This window comes from Balaenoptera borealis, assembly GCF_965194805.1.
Source record: "Balaenoptera borealis genome assembly, chromosome: 17".
Taxonomy (NCBI): domain Eukaryota; kingdom Metazoa; phylum Chordata; class Mammalia; order Artiodactyla; family Balaenopteridae; genus Balaenoptera; species Balaenoptera borealis.
Window position 1 is genome coordinate 68,826,030 of NC_138876.1, and position 16,173 is coordinate 68,842,202.

Sequence of the window (16,173 nt, forward strand, 5' to 3'; positions counted from 1 at the left end):
CAGTTCATGTTAGAATCTGCCCAAATTAGGACTCCTTCAAAATGTGCCTCTTTCCATTTTGATAGCCACAATCCACAACAGTTTCAAAACACTTTTGTGGCATATACATCACCACTTCCCTACACCCTCACCACACAAGATTCTCTAGTCATCAGAGCAAAAACATAAGACAAATATGAATTCCCACTGTAATCCAATTTTACTTTTACATCTTTGTATACCCTACAAGAGAGAGAAAGACCTTGTCCCTAAATACATATATGCACCCGAAGACCAGTGGTTTACCAAAATTGATCATTTAGTTTTACAAATTCTCTAAACCACAGATGCCAGTGTAAAAAGGTTGCAATGTTTCAGTTCTATTACAAATATGCGGCAAAAATATCCTAAAAAAAAGGCCTCAGTCAATGACTTATTTGTTTTAAGCCCTATTAATGCAATACAACAGAATCTTAATAACAGGATCTGACCCTACCATGTAATTATTCCAGGGATAACTTCTTAGAAAATCTAACCTTCATTTGTAATTGTGATGCCCTCTTGTGAAATCTAAGCAGATGAATGAGGTTAAATCAGGACACTATTGAGAGAAGGAATCTAAAATTGAATGTATCTGCCACCAGTGGCACTAGGCACTTGAGATTGCCACAGATCAAATGCTTCCTCTGTAAGCAGAATTAATCAGTCCTAAAAATGTCTTAACGTGGTACAAGGCAGTATTTCTTTTCAGGAAGTGCCAACTTTCTACTGAGAAATAGATTCCGTCTTAACTTCAGAACACCCTTCAAAATTACCCTACCAAAAAGGCACCAATTTAAGATATTTGGCTTGACACCAAGTTGTGTAGTTACACTCTGCTTCTTAAAATTCACTGTGTTGTAAGAATCCGAACACTCTGTCCTCAACTGTGGCTCAGTGATCTTAAAAAATGTTGTGAACCTAGTGTGGGCCATTTTTCAGCACTGGATGAAATGATTCTGCCCTTCTTATCTGTCTTCAAGATGTCTTGGGGGATATCTTAATGTGAGCAGGATCCTTAGACCCCTCCTAAGAAGCATGACCGCAAAGTAATCCCTTGTAACACACGGGTCTGGGCAGAGAACAAGACCATTGTGTGTGACCTGATTTCATTTCAGTGAAATGTCCCAGTAAAGAATGACATCATCCCATTCTTTTTCTTGATCTCCACTTGTGACCGTCCCCCCGCACTCATCATAATTAAACTGCTTCCCCCCTCCCATTCCCTATTCCTCATCCCCACGGGCATTGCTATTTTCTTCTGAACTTCCTGCCTGAATGTTTCATTAGGGCAAGAGCAAAGGCTTTTCCTCTGGTCCGTCAACACTGCTGGAGTTTGCTTCTTGGCTGCATGAGACAAAGCATTACTCTGATGGCAGCCAGAGCAGACTGAGAGGGTCATCTGCTGGGACGGGTCTCAGTCAGCTGGGAATGGAGAGCAGCCAGTTGAAGACGGCCCGCCTGACGGGCAAAATGTTTCTCATCCCACTGGAGTTGGGTTTTCTTTAAACACAAACTCATTGGCTTGGAGGAGGTATTGTCTAAACAGATCCATTTAACTATGTACATACCATGTGTGCACATTTGTATACTTGTATGAACTAACACTTGCTTTATCACTTAGATTCAGACTGCAAGACTCACATGTGAAAGTATTTCATTTCAGACGGATGGAAAGATGATGCAGAAGACCCTAGTTTAAAAACCGGCATGAGAATGCAACCAAATCGAATTGCTGTGTGAAGGAAGGCAGTGACTGTGGTGTTTTGAGTATAAACCGTTTTGATAGAAAGGTAGGTGAAAAAAAAATCCAGATAAAATTGTCTGTTCTCCAAGGTTCCAACTATGTAAACTATTAGGTAGTACCATATAAAATTATTGCCTTTGTAGGTCAAAAATAGTTAAATAGGAGTAATTTTCTAAGATTCCACCTAGCAAATTTTCATATAGAAAAGATGTATGGGCTTGGGTTAAGGGTGTGTGTTTTTTTAACTTTAAAAAAAGTTCCTATTAGGTAGCAATTATATTGTTTTTTACAACAAATACATGATTTTAACAGACATTGGGATTCTGTGTAATAAATTGCCTTCTTTGATGAGAAATGTTAAGAGTGGTCACAAGAGTCTGCTTCTTAGCATGCCCCAATTCAGCTTTTTATACTCTGCACCAAGTTACATGCCCTTGGATACCAAGACGAGGATAATGTTAGTGGTTTTTAGGGTCCACATCTGAAACTGATTCTTTGAAAAGACGTTGCTCACTATTACAGTCTACGGACAATTTTTTAAAAATATTTAAATTCAAATTAAGGTATTGAGTATAACTTAAATAATTAAAGTAATAAAAATAAATAAAGTCCCAGGGAGGCACAGTTAAGGCATGCTTATAACATTTTCCATCTCCAAAAAGCAACAACAGGGCTAGGAAAGGCCTTAATTGCCTTACAAACAACATAGTCGCTGTTCTAAGTTATCCCATCTGTGTGCACCAAACCCTGTCTAACAGTGCGGTTTTTGAATCCAGAAGGTACAATAGCGGCCATTCAGATTTTGGCAGGTGTATTTCAAGCTGAAAACCAAGCTCCACAAAACATAACGGTCTGTTCCACAGGTGTGAACATTTTTGACGAGAGCTCTCAAAATCTCCCCCAAGCTGTGAAGTTTAATTGTCCTTTTGGTGTCTTATTATACATGAATACAACCTATCTCTCCTTGGAACAAGAGAGAATCTTCTGGCAATCGAACAGCCAGGAGACGCTTGGGCAGCTTCTGAGATTTGCGTATAACATCTCCTGGTTCTGTTTCTTGCGTTATGTATTTTGGAGGTGATGCCAAGTTCACTGAACTGCAGGTAAGCAGTTCTTAAAGCTGGAAAAATATTAACTGAAAGGACTTTATACCCCAATGACACGAGCAGAGAGGCAATCAAAAATGCACAGGGCAGGGGCTTCCCTGGTGGCGCAGTGGTTAGGAGTCTGCCTGCCAATGCAGGGGACACAGGTTCGAGCCCTGGTCTGGGAGGATCCCACATGCCGCGGAGCAACTAAGCCCGTGAGCCACAACTACTGAGCCTGCGCTTCTGGAGCCTGTGCTCCGCAACAAGAGAGGCCACGATAGTGAGAGGCCCGCGCATCGCGATGAAGAGTGGCCCCCACTCGCCGCAACTGGAGAAAGCCCTCGCACAGAAACGAAGACCCAACACAGCCAAAAGTAGATAAATAAATAAATAAATTTATAAAAAAAAAATGCACAGGGCAGCATTTTGAAACCCTAAGACTCATTAAAATGGTCCTACTTTCTAAACCTGCCTGTCTGAGCACACACAGAAAGGACCCATTTCTTTCTACAAAATTTGCCAGCTGGGAGAACTGTGGCTATGGGAACACAGGTGTAGTGGTGGGAAGGGGCTCAGCCAGCTATCTAGTCCAGCTCAAATGATGGATGAGGAAGGGCAGAGGTCTCTGAAACTGGCAGCTGGTCAGACGTTGAATTTGAATTTTCCAGTCCAAAGACAGAAAAAAGCAGACCGGAGCCAGCCCTAACAGGGGTTCCATAGATTTTTAGGAAATAAGTGTCATGTGTGTTAAATTTGGGCAAATGATTCTGATTTCATCCAGTATTAAAGTAAACGCATTTCTATTTTCTCATAATAAGGATAGGCTGAGAATCGAAAGGATATAATATTGATACTTAAAGGGGTGAAATGACTCATTAGAGGGAGAAAAGTGTGACATGAAAGATTAGTGACCAGATAATAAACAACATGGCATCCCAGAAAAGTGGCTTCTTCATAGCACAAGAGAAACTAAGACAGATGCTTTGAGAAATCAGGTCTTCAGTGACCTCTTGGGAAGATATAGGGTGTCCTCCAGTATTAAGGGTTTCCAGCCTCTTCTATAGTTAATTTTTGAATGACATGATACCCAAGGGCAACCTGTTTCTTTCTTACAGAAAAATTGATGCATTGGACCAGAGGTTCACAAGGAAAAGGTTTGGCAAACTGACTCAAGACGGTGAAGCAGTCTTAAGAAGTCACAGTTCTACTGTTTACTGAACTTATTCCTAAGCAGATATCTTTTTCAGTTTGTTTTGGAATATTTTCCTCTCCCGTTTGGAGTTTCGAAGTAAGGAGACCTAAACTTCAACTTGTCTTCTCTTACTGTTGATTTAGCTTGTGAATAACCAGCATCCAATACCTTACTGGTGAGATCCCAGACCACCTGCCAACAAAGCTCTGAGAATTAGAGAAAAACTGCCAGCGCTCATGATGAACCCCAAGGAATGAACCCCAAGCTCCCAGACGTTTCCAGCCATTTCCCTTCTTCACTTGCCATTTGTAGTATGAGGACAAAATGTTTAATTCTGTAAGTATTAGAAAGAGAAGCTGCAGAAATCAACCCTCAAAAGACAAACCTGAAATTCAGGTCAGACTTGAAGATTTTGTTTTGTTTTGTTCTGTTTGTGTGAGGTTCATGAGCTTTTTGGTGATTAAAGGACTTATTCCAAGTCAGCCTGGGCTAACACAAGACTTAGAATGAAAATCAAGCAAAGGGCAACGATTTTGAAGGGCTGCAAAAACCAAGAGGAACTCAACAGTTTCCATGGCGTTAGTTTTCAATGAGGGTGGAAACAACTTTCAAAGTTGACATCTGAGCAAAGACTCATGGTGTGGGGTATAAACTCGTATGAACCAACACCCCCAGGGATGTTTTCGCAGCCAAGGTTGTGCTGCTGAGATGGGTCTCCATGGCCTGCCCTGGGTCCCACTGCACTCTTGGCACCAGCGTATGTGGCCAAGGCAAGAAACTGTGAGGTCAAGCTGTGAACAAGACAGGTGACATCTGTAGTTTTCATGCCTGAAACTGTGGATGACTGCACGTAGCTGGCCTACCATTAACAACCCCTCTAATTCCCCCGAGCTTCCTGAGTATCTCATGACATGTTAATAAAGTTACATGATTCTTCAGATGCTTCTTCTGCCATTCCTGGAGACGAATTTCAAGAAATGGCTCTGCCTTTCAGCTCTCTCAGCCAAGAAGGAGGAGAATGCTACAGGAAGGGGCGGGACTATTGACTCCTGAGTTTCTGATAATTCCCCACCTGTGACACATTCCCCTCTTCAAGTGACATGGAGTACCCGGGTTTAATTAGTGCCTTGGTTTAATTAATCGAGACCAATATTTGATATGAGTACCTTTGAAGATTTTCTGCAATTATTCTGTCTTGGAGAATCTGCATGTCATTTGCCAAATTCACCTTCCTCAGATGGTGATGGCTGGCCGTCAGCACCTATGATGGAAGAAAGCAAAAGTGCCATCAGTTGCATTTCATCAGTGATTTATCTTTCAGGTGTTGCCCTTTCACACCTTCAAAGGAGGACATCATTAGGAATAGCATTCTTCAAATTTCATCCAGATTGTTTCTCTTTTTTTTTTTTTTTAATGTGGACCATTTTAAAAGTCTTTATTGAATTTGTTACAATATTGCTTCAGTTTTACGTTTTGGTTTTTTGGCCCTGAAGCATGTGGGATCTTAGCTCCCTGACCAGGGATTGAACCTGCACCCCCTGCATTGGAAGGCGAAGTCTTAACCCCTGCACCGCCAGGGAAGTCCCCAGACTGAGGGTGATTCTTAAAATCACTCCAAGAGATTTTGAAGTATTGTGGGTCATTCAATCCTTTTACAGAAGTTTCCATTTGACTTTCTCTTCATCAAGGGAGAGACTTTCCATTAGATTCATTTCATATTATTCTCTAACTGGATTTCGTAAGGCCAATAAAGAAGAGTTTCTTTTTAAAGGTTTACGAAATGTTCCAAGTTTAAAAGTTGAATGATGTCTAATTTCAGGTTCTGAGACCTATTTTAGAGGAAAACATGCAGAATCATGAAATCTTCTAAAGTGACTGCAAGCTACTATTTGATGAGTAGCAAAGTAAGCATTTTCAAGTGGTTAAATTTGTTTCTATTCTGCATTTATGACAGTTGAAATATGTAAGTGACTAAAATCAACTTCGATACTTTGAATAAGAGGAAAAACCCATTTTAATGCATTAAGTATCTGATGAAGCAATCTTGCTGACATGAAGAGCACATTTAACATATGCATGCTATATATAAGTGCAGATATGATATATAAATTAGAAGAGGAAAGATATATAGTAGCTATATCTTATAAGAATACACAAGCTATAAGACATAAACTAGAAGAATAGGAAAACAACACACACTATTTCACAACTCCAAATTTCCTTTAGATTTAAAAAATATTTCTCTTGCCTGTGTAATACTAAGACATTTCACGTGGAGCCCTACCTCTTCACTAGTGAATATTCTCAGAGGTAATGGATGTACATTATTTCAATACAATAGACCTGGAATCTCTTCTTGTTCTGAACTGGCCCTGGTGATTCAGGTTAAATGTGGACAGTCCCAGGTCCTCTGCTCCGTTCTGGAAGCTTCACTCTTAGGGAGATTGTTGTGGTAGGACCTCCCTGCAGCTGGCCGCCTGCTGCAGGACTCTTCCTCCCATGCCACCCTTACCCTTATCACGTCTCTTTCTGTTCCCGGCAGACCAACTCTTCCGCCCATTTCTGCCACCCCCTGTCATCTGACACACCCAGCCCAGTCAGCTTTTGACCACGCCCCTGTGCTTCTCATCCTGGAAGTTGGTGAGTTCTAGAAGAACTTTTCTATTCTCTGATAACATTATAAATTATTATAAGCATCACGCAGATCTCCACTTTTCATATATGTTCCGGGAAGACATATAAATGTTTATGTTTATAATCATGCACGGCACCCTGTGATCTTCCAAAGTAAAAGTTTACATTTGAATGTGAGGCTACAAGTATCTGGCTGTGGTCACGCTGGATTATAGCCTAACGTCAAACTACAGCATCCTTTCTCTGTTATTCAGAATCTACTACTGGGAGCAGTGTGAATTCCAGGCTACAGAATCCATTGGCTATTTTGACCTTGACCGAGTTACTTCATTTCTCTATGCCTCAGTATCTTCCTCTGAAAAATGAGGATTAAAAATTGTTATCTATTCCATAGGGTTGACGTGAGGATTACATGCAAACATCCACGTAAGAAATTTAGAAGCATAAGTGGCCAAGAAACACCGGCGATCATTATTACTGGCACTGAATTTTTTTTTTTTTTTTAAGGGAAGCTCCAAGGAGACTTTTTTTTTTTTTAAAGGATATTATCTATTTATTTATTTATTTTTATTTTTGGCTGTGTTGGGTCTTCGTTTCTGTGCAAGGGCTTTCTCTAGTTGCGGCAAGCGGGGGCCACTCTTCATCGCGGTGCGCGGGCCTCTCACTGTCGTGGCCTCTCTTGTTGCGGAGCACAGGCTCCAGACGCGCAGGCTCAGTAATTGTGGCTCACGGGCCTAGTTGCTCCGCGGCACGTGGGATCCTCCCAGACCAGGGCTCGAACCCGTGTCCCCTGCATTAGCAGGCAGATTCTCAACCACTGCGCCACCAGGGAAGCCCTGAATTTTTTTTTAAGCCAGTAATAAAGATACAACTTCCCTTGCAGTAGTAATTTGCAATCAAAAGACATTTGCATGGAATGAGACCAGGGTTTTCATCCATTTTATAAACGGAGACTTTGCTTTGTCATCATTAAAATGATAATGTGCAGGAGAACAGCGTAATAATTTAGAGCTATAGGCTATTAAAGAAAGAACAGAGGCAGGTATTTATACCTGCTTGATAAGCGTACGCTTGTGAGAGTCAAATACTCCTGCTGTGCTGAATGAAGTTTTATTTGCCAAGGGAGAGTGAGGCGATAGGATGACTGAACCACCACGGGTTTTAGTTCCATAATCTCGACACCAGCAGATGGAGTGCCTGGACCCTTTCTGCCTTTAAATGTGCCAACTTGTAATAATTCACTATAAATAGAGTGCGAAATGTGCAATGGAAAATTTTAATTAAAATATTTATCTCTCTCTTTTTTTTTTACAATTTCATTAATGAACACTGGTTAAAACAAATGTATTCTTTAGTTTCAGCAAAACAGCATCATTTGGCAAATAAAACCAATATTACTAATTTTAACCAATTAATTTGATTCCAACCAACAGAATACTATTGGTTTATGGTTTTGTATGGTTTTGTTTATCTTTAATTAGCAATCTGTTTTGGATTTTCAATGATGTAAGTGTAATTATATCATTGTGGATTTATAGTTATATAAATATAATTAAAGTAATTTATACCTAGTTTTGGCAGGGGGTGCTTATTTCAGTAACGGTTTAGTAGATAATGATGGAAATCAGTACCAGGGCTCAAGTCCATTGCTCAGGTTGACAAGTGCTGCTGGAGAGCACCCATCAGCCTGGCTTCCTTGGGGTCCGAGCCACGAGACCCTCTCCATGCTTTTATTTCTGCTAGAAGAGTTTACCTTTATTCCCTCCACATATGAAAATTCTAAGCACCCCTCTGGGATCAGCTGACCACCTCAATTTTCATTTATCTCTCTCCCCAGAACACTTACAACACTTAAGATCTGTACTACACGATGTAGCATCTAGTGAGAGGGTCTCCACTGCTGCCTAGACGGGGGAAGGTCTCGTCTCTCTGGTCAGGTTTTCAGATTTCGAAGTGTGAGAGTTGTACTTGGGACTCTGTCTACATTTTATGCTCTAATCACAACGTGGCCCCAGAACACCTTGCACTGATTGAGCATTGCAGTGTAGTCAGGATCTGAGTCACTCCTTGACACTTGGGTTGTCTGGGAGTTTATTCAAGTTTTGGTCAAGTGTATCTAATCTGAGACCCTGAACGGCTCCTGTAGCAAGGATAAACGAGTGGCCCACAGCCCTAAAGCTGGGCCACACAAACTTGAATGGAACGGGGAACCACTGGCCCAGCTTTGGGTCATTTTGTCCTTCCTTTTTCTTAAGCCAGACCTATCATATTTTCTGCAAGCAATGACTCGGCCTAAGACTCAGATGTATATACGTGTGTGTGTCTGGAGTGAACTCACATGAGTCTCAATTTCTCTGCTCGTAAAATAAAAGGGAAGATTGGAAGACCTCCAAAATCACTTCCTGCTCTAAAATTCTATAAAATGTTGGCACATGTGCCCATTAATTTGACATTAACATCCACAAATAAGTGTGGGTGTGCCCCAGAATTTCACCTGCTGATAATATGTCGGGAAGTTAAGTTTGATGGTTTAAGAGCTGTGCTTTGAAAAGTTTGGTTTGGCTTCTCTCTCTGTATTAGTGTGTTATTGTCTTAGCACTTAGGAATCCACGCTGGAAAGCAAGTAGATGATTGAACTGAGCTCTCCTGGCTTTCTCAGTTGTTCAGAAACTGAGCTGCATTTCCTGGCTCTCAAACTTTGTGAACTCATCAGATTTTGCTGCAGAGAAATGTCATTAAAATAACAGTCCCCGGTGGAAAACACTAGCACCATTCATAGTTAGTGAAATGCTGAAACAGTAACTGATATTTTAAAACTATGGATTGGAGGCATTTCTTTATACTGTACACATACATGTGTTTAGATAGATGTGTAAAAGAAATGCTTGTTTTTTTCTTAAGCAGTTGTCCTTTAATTGTCTCCTAAAAGTGACTTTAGTCCTGTTGCAGAAATGCATTCTGTCTCTCCTCCCTTCACCTTGGAAAGTAATAACCGGTTCCAAACTGCTTTCCCTAAGGAGTTGCTGGAAGGTCCAAAATGTCCTCATTAGAAAGCTTACACCGAGCCACACAAATCTTGCCATTGTGGATGGTGCACGCATGTGGGACTATTACTTCATGCACAATGACATGAGACCAGAAAACATGTGAACAGGAAGCCAAACCCGAGAGAGTTGGGGAGCTTCCAGCTTTCCATAGAGCACAGAAATGAAGCAAAATTCAGCAATATTCTGGACTCAGGTGTCTGGGCGACAGAACAGCTGCACCCCAGCCCTCTTCAAACACTGCATAGGAGAGTACAGTGGCTCAGGCAGCACCCAGCCTGGACTCAGTCATTACGCCGGCAAACCCAAAAAGATTGTGAAGTTGTAGCCCTTGCTTAGGATGCCAAGACTTTAAATGGCTTGAGTAACCTAAAAGTAGAATGGCCGGCACCATATATGGAAGCTGTATATTCCTCATCCTTTCAATCATGCTAATGGGAATTCCCTCCAATATATCTTACTCCTTCTTTAAAGAATAAACTTTCCCATGATACACGCTCACCCTATTCTAATGTATATATTTGGTGATTATTTTGTATAACTGAGATAGTAACAGTTCTTTTCTGGGTCTCTTCTTTCTTTTTTTTTTTTATTGTGGAAGCATTTTTAGCAAAAATAGAAACCTCTTCATCATCTCAAAAACCAAAGATAATCTCTGAAGTTTGGGGAATTTGAAGTGAGCCATCAGAAGCCAGATGGAATTCAGATTACAATCAAATACTATCTTTCTGATGAGTGATAAAACTCTTTATATTTAGAGGTGACAAGAGCTTCTTAAATCTGCTTTTAAATGTGTTGATACAGTTTACCTTCCAGGAGGAAATATTATACGACTTTGTGAGACCAGCCATGAAGGCTGGGGCTCAGCCCCTTTTGTAATAAATGGTATTTGCTCTGAAGTGTTCAGGTGGGGTTGAGAGCTCTGAAATCCAGGAAATCTGATAGAGGCTTTGCCATAGAAGATGTGAAAGGGTATAAGAAAACTAAGGTTATCAAGTAATCAGACCTCAGCTTCCTGTCTGCTAATTAGATCGTTTTCTATTCATTCTAAATGTTAAGATTCTTTCCGTTGTTATCTTTAAAAAACTCACAAACGTGACCTACGTCTCCTTTCCAGTTACCCACCATTCAAGTCAATGGGAAGAAATTCCTGCTCAGCCTGAAGAAGAAGGAAATGTTTGTGGGGTACGTCATGCCCAGGTAAGAAATCACCTCCTTTGCTTTAGTCTTAGAAGTTTCCTCTTTTACTCTAGTCTCTGAGTGGGCCCCCAATTCAAGGGAAGTGAAAAAACCCTGCTAAAGAAAGAGCTGCTTCTTGATGAATAAGTATAAATTCTTCATGAGTATGTGTTCTTTATGAATAAGTATTCTAGTTGCCCACGGATCTTTTTCCCAGTCTCCGCTCATTTCTGAAGGCTCAGAGGATGTACATATTTCTCTTTTTGAGGGTATACAAAGTTATTGGCAAGACTGCTCTGGACATGGCCTTCCTGTTGAAAAGTGAATGGGAAACAATCCACTCAACAGCGGGGATAGGAGATGAAAGCTCAGAGCCCCGTGAGCCCAGAGACTGACATTTCTTGGGGGAGCTAGCCGAGCATAATGGGGAGAGCCCGGTTTTTATGTTTCTTCTCTAAACTTCTAAGATAAATCTGGCAATTTTATACTTTTTAAAAACCACTTTTTACATATAAGCAATATCATTTGTATCATTTTTTTAGATTCCACATATAAGCGATATCATGTGGAATCTATAAACAACGATACAAATGAAATTATTTACAAAACTGAAACAGACTCACAGGCATAGAAAACAAATTTATGGTTACCAAAGGGGAAAGGGGCGGAGGAGGGATAAATTAGGAGTTTGGGATTAACATATGCACACTACTATATATAAAATAGATAACCAACAGGGACCTACTAGCACAGGGAACTATACTCAGCATCTTGTAATAACCTATAATGGAAAAGAATCTGAAAAAGAATATATATATACGAATCACTTTGCTGTACACCTGAAACTAACACAACATGGTAAAACAAGCAAGCAAACAAACAAAAACAATACCACTTATGTAAAAAAAAGATTAAGCAAAAACCAACTTTTATTTTTTGGCTGCGCCATGCGGCACGTGGGATCTTGGTTCCCCAACCAGGGATCGGAACCCACGCCCCCTGCATTGGAAGCCCAGAGTCTTAACCACTGGACTGCCAGGGAAGTCCCCCAAACTGACTTTTTATTTTACTTAATGTTGTAGTTTAACCTCTCAAGCCAACATTACCCCAACTAACTCAATTTCCTTCTATGAACTTGTACCTCTTCTTGTTTTATGGTATTCTATTATAGCTACCCGGTTGACCAAGCTTAAAACTAATATTATAGACATTTCCTTTGTCTTCATTCCTTCATTCAGTCCTCAAGTTGAGAATGTTCCACCTTCTAAATATCTCTGGAATCTGTGCCCTGTTGTCTACCTACACTGCTCAGGCCCTCAGCATTTCTCACTTGTTTACAACAGCAGTCTTTTAATCAGTCTCCTAGTTTATAGCATTACCACCCCCTAGGCCTTTGCCTAACCTACATTCCACACTGGAGAGTAGTTGATCTATATAAAATCTTCCTAAAACATAAATCACATCTAGTCTCCGCCTTCTCAACCCCAAGCAAAGTCCTTCCTTGTCTCTCCATTGGCTCAAGAGTAATCTTGAAAGTGCCAGATCTGGGGAGGTAAGGATCTTGTGCTGCAACGCTTCCATCATTGAGATGGGTTTGCTACAAACCAAATAAACCAAATAAACAAAATAGTCTGTTGAACCAAATAACGTCTTAGTGATATAGGTGGCATATTTCAGCCCAAGCTTTTTATATGGATGTGAACCTATAAAAGAAACTTTTTTTGGATCATGAGCTGGTCCAAAAAGACTCGTGAGCATGAGTTTGACTTTTACTAGAGTAATGGGTCCAAACATCTCAGCACGAAGCACCACAATATCCATGATCGGACCCCTGGACTAAATCTCCAGATTCCCTGGATTCCACATTCCAGCACCAACTGAAACCAGTTCCCCGTCCCCTGGCTCCCTCACAAAGTCTGCTCTCCAATGCTCTTCCCTTCTGAAATGTCCTTCCACACCTCCTGCTGATACTTTAAAAGTCACACCAATCTTCTAAAAAAAAAAAAAAAAAAAAAAAAAGTCACACCAATCGACATCATCTTTGTAAAAGTTCCTTTGACTTTCACTGGGGAGAATTACTCAGGCCTCAATTCTGTCACTTAATCACAACACACTTCTGTTGTTTGCAGGTGTTATACTGTTAAGAAAATTAATCTGTTGTTTTGGTCTGTTTCCAGGGCAGGATATTAACCTTCTTCATTTTGGTATCACTAGTGTTCAGCACAGCATGCAATACACAGGAAACGCTCAAAAAACCAAGACACTGAATCAAAGATGAAAAATGAGAGTAAATGGAAAAGTCCTAAAATTGAATGAAACTGCTATTTTCAGACACTGTGCTAGATACTTTACATATATTATTTCCTCTTAGTCCTTTCAACAATGTTCTTCTTGGGGTACACGTAGTATTGGTCTCCTTTAATAGAGGTGAAACCTGAGGTTGAAAATCTGAAAGATCTTGCTGCTGGTCACATAACCATGTAATGGCAAAACCAAGCCTCCAATCCAGATCCCATCATAGTTTGTGTTCTTTCTGCCATGACTGAGTACGCTTTTGAGGCTAACGTTGAGATTATGTGGCTGATCTTTGTAACAAAATTAGCTGGAGTATAGAATTTTAGTATTGACAGCTCACTTTTAAATTTAGGGGGAAACCCAAGTAGAATTCAGTCTTATTTTCAACTTTAATTATGTCTTAGAATTTCTTGGAAGCCACAGAGAATTTTAAGTGGAAATGTCATTTAAAGGAAATCTTAAAAATAGACCTACTTTTATAATGTTTCCCATGTTTGTTGAATAAATAATGAATAAATAGCTCTATTGCATTCTGAAATTTGATATGAAATCTTTCCACTTGGTCTATTTTGGGTATTACACTGTCATGTAAGATACTGAACACTGGAGAGTTACAACAAATACGAGTTCAGGATGATTAAATATATATATATATTTAATTAAATATATACATACATTTGGGTATCCCGAACTCTTTTATACACACATACACACACACACACACACACACACACACACACACTGGTGTACACACATTATGTGTGGTTTTCATAGCTGTTCATCTAAAGATAAAGGCAATCACACTCAGTGGATCCATCATAGCACTTAACGGCACTAAAAGTGAGAGGCCTTGCTTTTCTACGTTACCGTCAATTTATATTTCTTAGTATTCTTACCTGAAATAAAGACTAATTTTCTCTATCTCATAGTACACCAACTTATAATCATGGTTTTATACATGCAAATTGAACAACTACCCAAGACAGAACTTTATTTTCTTGGCTTATTCATTTAGTGAATCATACTTTCTAAATGTTCAGAACTTGTATCTCTCTGAGTGTTATCCTAGAGTTTTAAATTCATCTTTTGTTGAAAGACAATTTCTCAAAGCCATGAGCCTCACCCCTGAGAAAAATACTCTTTGTTAATTCAGCATCCCTTACAGACACATAGTTCAATCACAGAGCTTTGGGTTTTGCCAGTGCTTAAGAAGTTTGTGCCCATGTTCCTTTAATATTTAGACCCCTCAGCTATGCAGTGAAAATCTTCGTAAGAATTCACATGTCCACTCTAGTTACAGTGTTTTGCAGGGTTTACACAAGTCAGTGCAAGTTTCAAGCCTACGCCAAAAAAATGGGATTTATTTCATAGTGTGAAAAGAAAATTCCAACAACTGTATTTGCCTGAAATTGTGAGCACTGAAAGCAGAGAAACTGAAGCTGGAAGTTGCTGCCTCGTTTCTGGATGCCTAACAAGTCAGGTGAATAACCAAGCCTCCTTTGTAGGGCAAGATGTGTGTGTGAGTGGAGAATAGCCACCACCAGGACCAGGACACCGGGAAAGGGGCAATTTCAGCACTTCCTCTTGGTGCTATTTTGTTAATAAGTGAATTATCAACAGAAACCTCTTTCCCGTCCTATTACTTTTAGGAGGGGCCCCATCTGGATGGAGGACTTTAGCCAGAAACACACTTCCCATCATGGCAGCGTCTGAGTGCGGGATCCCATTCTCGCTAATAAATGCGATGAAATGGACAGCAGTAAGGAAACTTTGTTTCCCTCCTTTTGAAAGAAAAAGCAGAGCATCATACTTACAAAAGTCGCCTTCAGAATCTTCCCTGGAGAACAAGCTCTGGGAACTGGGAGCTTGCGGAGGAGCAGAGATAAGGTGGGAGCGGGGCTTCCTTCCTCCTTCTGGGGGCGAGAGTCATTGTTCCTTATCTCCCTGACCTCCGGGCGCAAGGGGCCGGGAAGGCCCGGCCTCTGACCCCCTCTGCCCTCCCTCCTGGTCTCGGCGCCTCGGGTCGGGGTTTCCTATTAGCCGCTCCAGCCGCCCAGCCTGACACGGGCCCCGGGATGCGTTAGGGCCAGTCTGCGAAGTGCTTGCGAGATGCGGAGGGTTATATAAGCCCGCGTATTATCATCATCACACACCCCCATAGAACCAAGGCTGCCAGACAAACAAAAGGCAGTTCCAAGAAGGGGAGGAGCAGAGGCAGAAGTTACGCTGGGGGTGAATTTCGGGACACTGCTGAACTGGCTGGAAAAAAAGGCAACTCAATATGTGTATGCAAACCTCGGCAAACAAACTGCGCTGCAGCTGGCTGGCCGGCCACGCGGAGACGCTCCTCGGAGGGAGGGGGGGTGGGGGGCGTAGGCAGGGCTTCCAGGCTGCGGTCCCGGCTCCCCCTTCCCCGGCACCCGGCACAGTAGCCGCCCGTGGCGGGATGGAGTGGATGAGGAAGATGCGGTATTTGGAAAGGCAGACGTTCCAGAGACCAAGTGCTTAGTAAACACGGATGTTTCTTAGACTCAGACCAGGTGCTTCTGCTGCTTTGCTTTCGTCCTGGTCTCTCGTTTTCCTAATGATGGTTTGCAGGGAGTTCCCTGGGCCGGGGCCGAACCCTCAATGTTCATCCTCTATTTTCAATCTCCGTGGGCCCCTGCTTTTTTTTCTCTGTGGGAGCAAGACACCCAGCCAGACTGTTCTTTAGGCCAGAGCTTGGGTCTGAGAAAGTTGTGGTTCACTCTGAGAACCCATCCTCCCTGCGACCCTCCCTCCCCCATCCTGCTACCTCCAGTTTTCTTAGATTATTATTTTCCTGCCCTGTTCCTGGCCCTGCTGCCCAACATGTGAGGAGCTTCAACCTCCTGGCATTCGTGGCTTCCATGTGTCACCCCACTAATTACCCGCTTCCCATCCTACCGCCCCTCACCTACTCCAGCTCATGAGAATATGAATCATTCCCTAAAGAAG

General features: G+C 41.5%; 1 protein-coding gene across 5 annotated transcripts in view; it reads right to left on the reverse strand.

The window, feature by feature from the left end:
* SULF1 (sulfatase 1) overlaps nucleotides 1-16,173 on the reverse strand; it is a 162,365-nt gene that overhangs the window by 122,792 nt on the left and 23,400 nt on the right. For 2 of the 5 annotated variants that reach the window (XM_082363397.1, XM_082363399.1), the window contains exons 1-2: nucleotides 15,012-15,467; nucleotides 5,212-5,306 (exon numbers count right to left, since the gene is read on the reverse strand). The gene's annotated coding sequence lies outside the window, so the exon portion shown is untranslated. Of the gene's footprint in view, nucleotides 1-5,211; nucleotides 5,307-15,011; nucleotides 15,473-16,173 lie in introns of those variants that run through there. The other 3 variants (XM_082363402.1, XM_082363400.1, XM_082363398.1) reach the window with 3 other exon arrangements.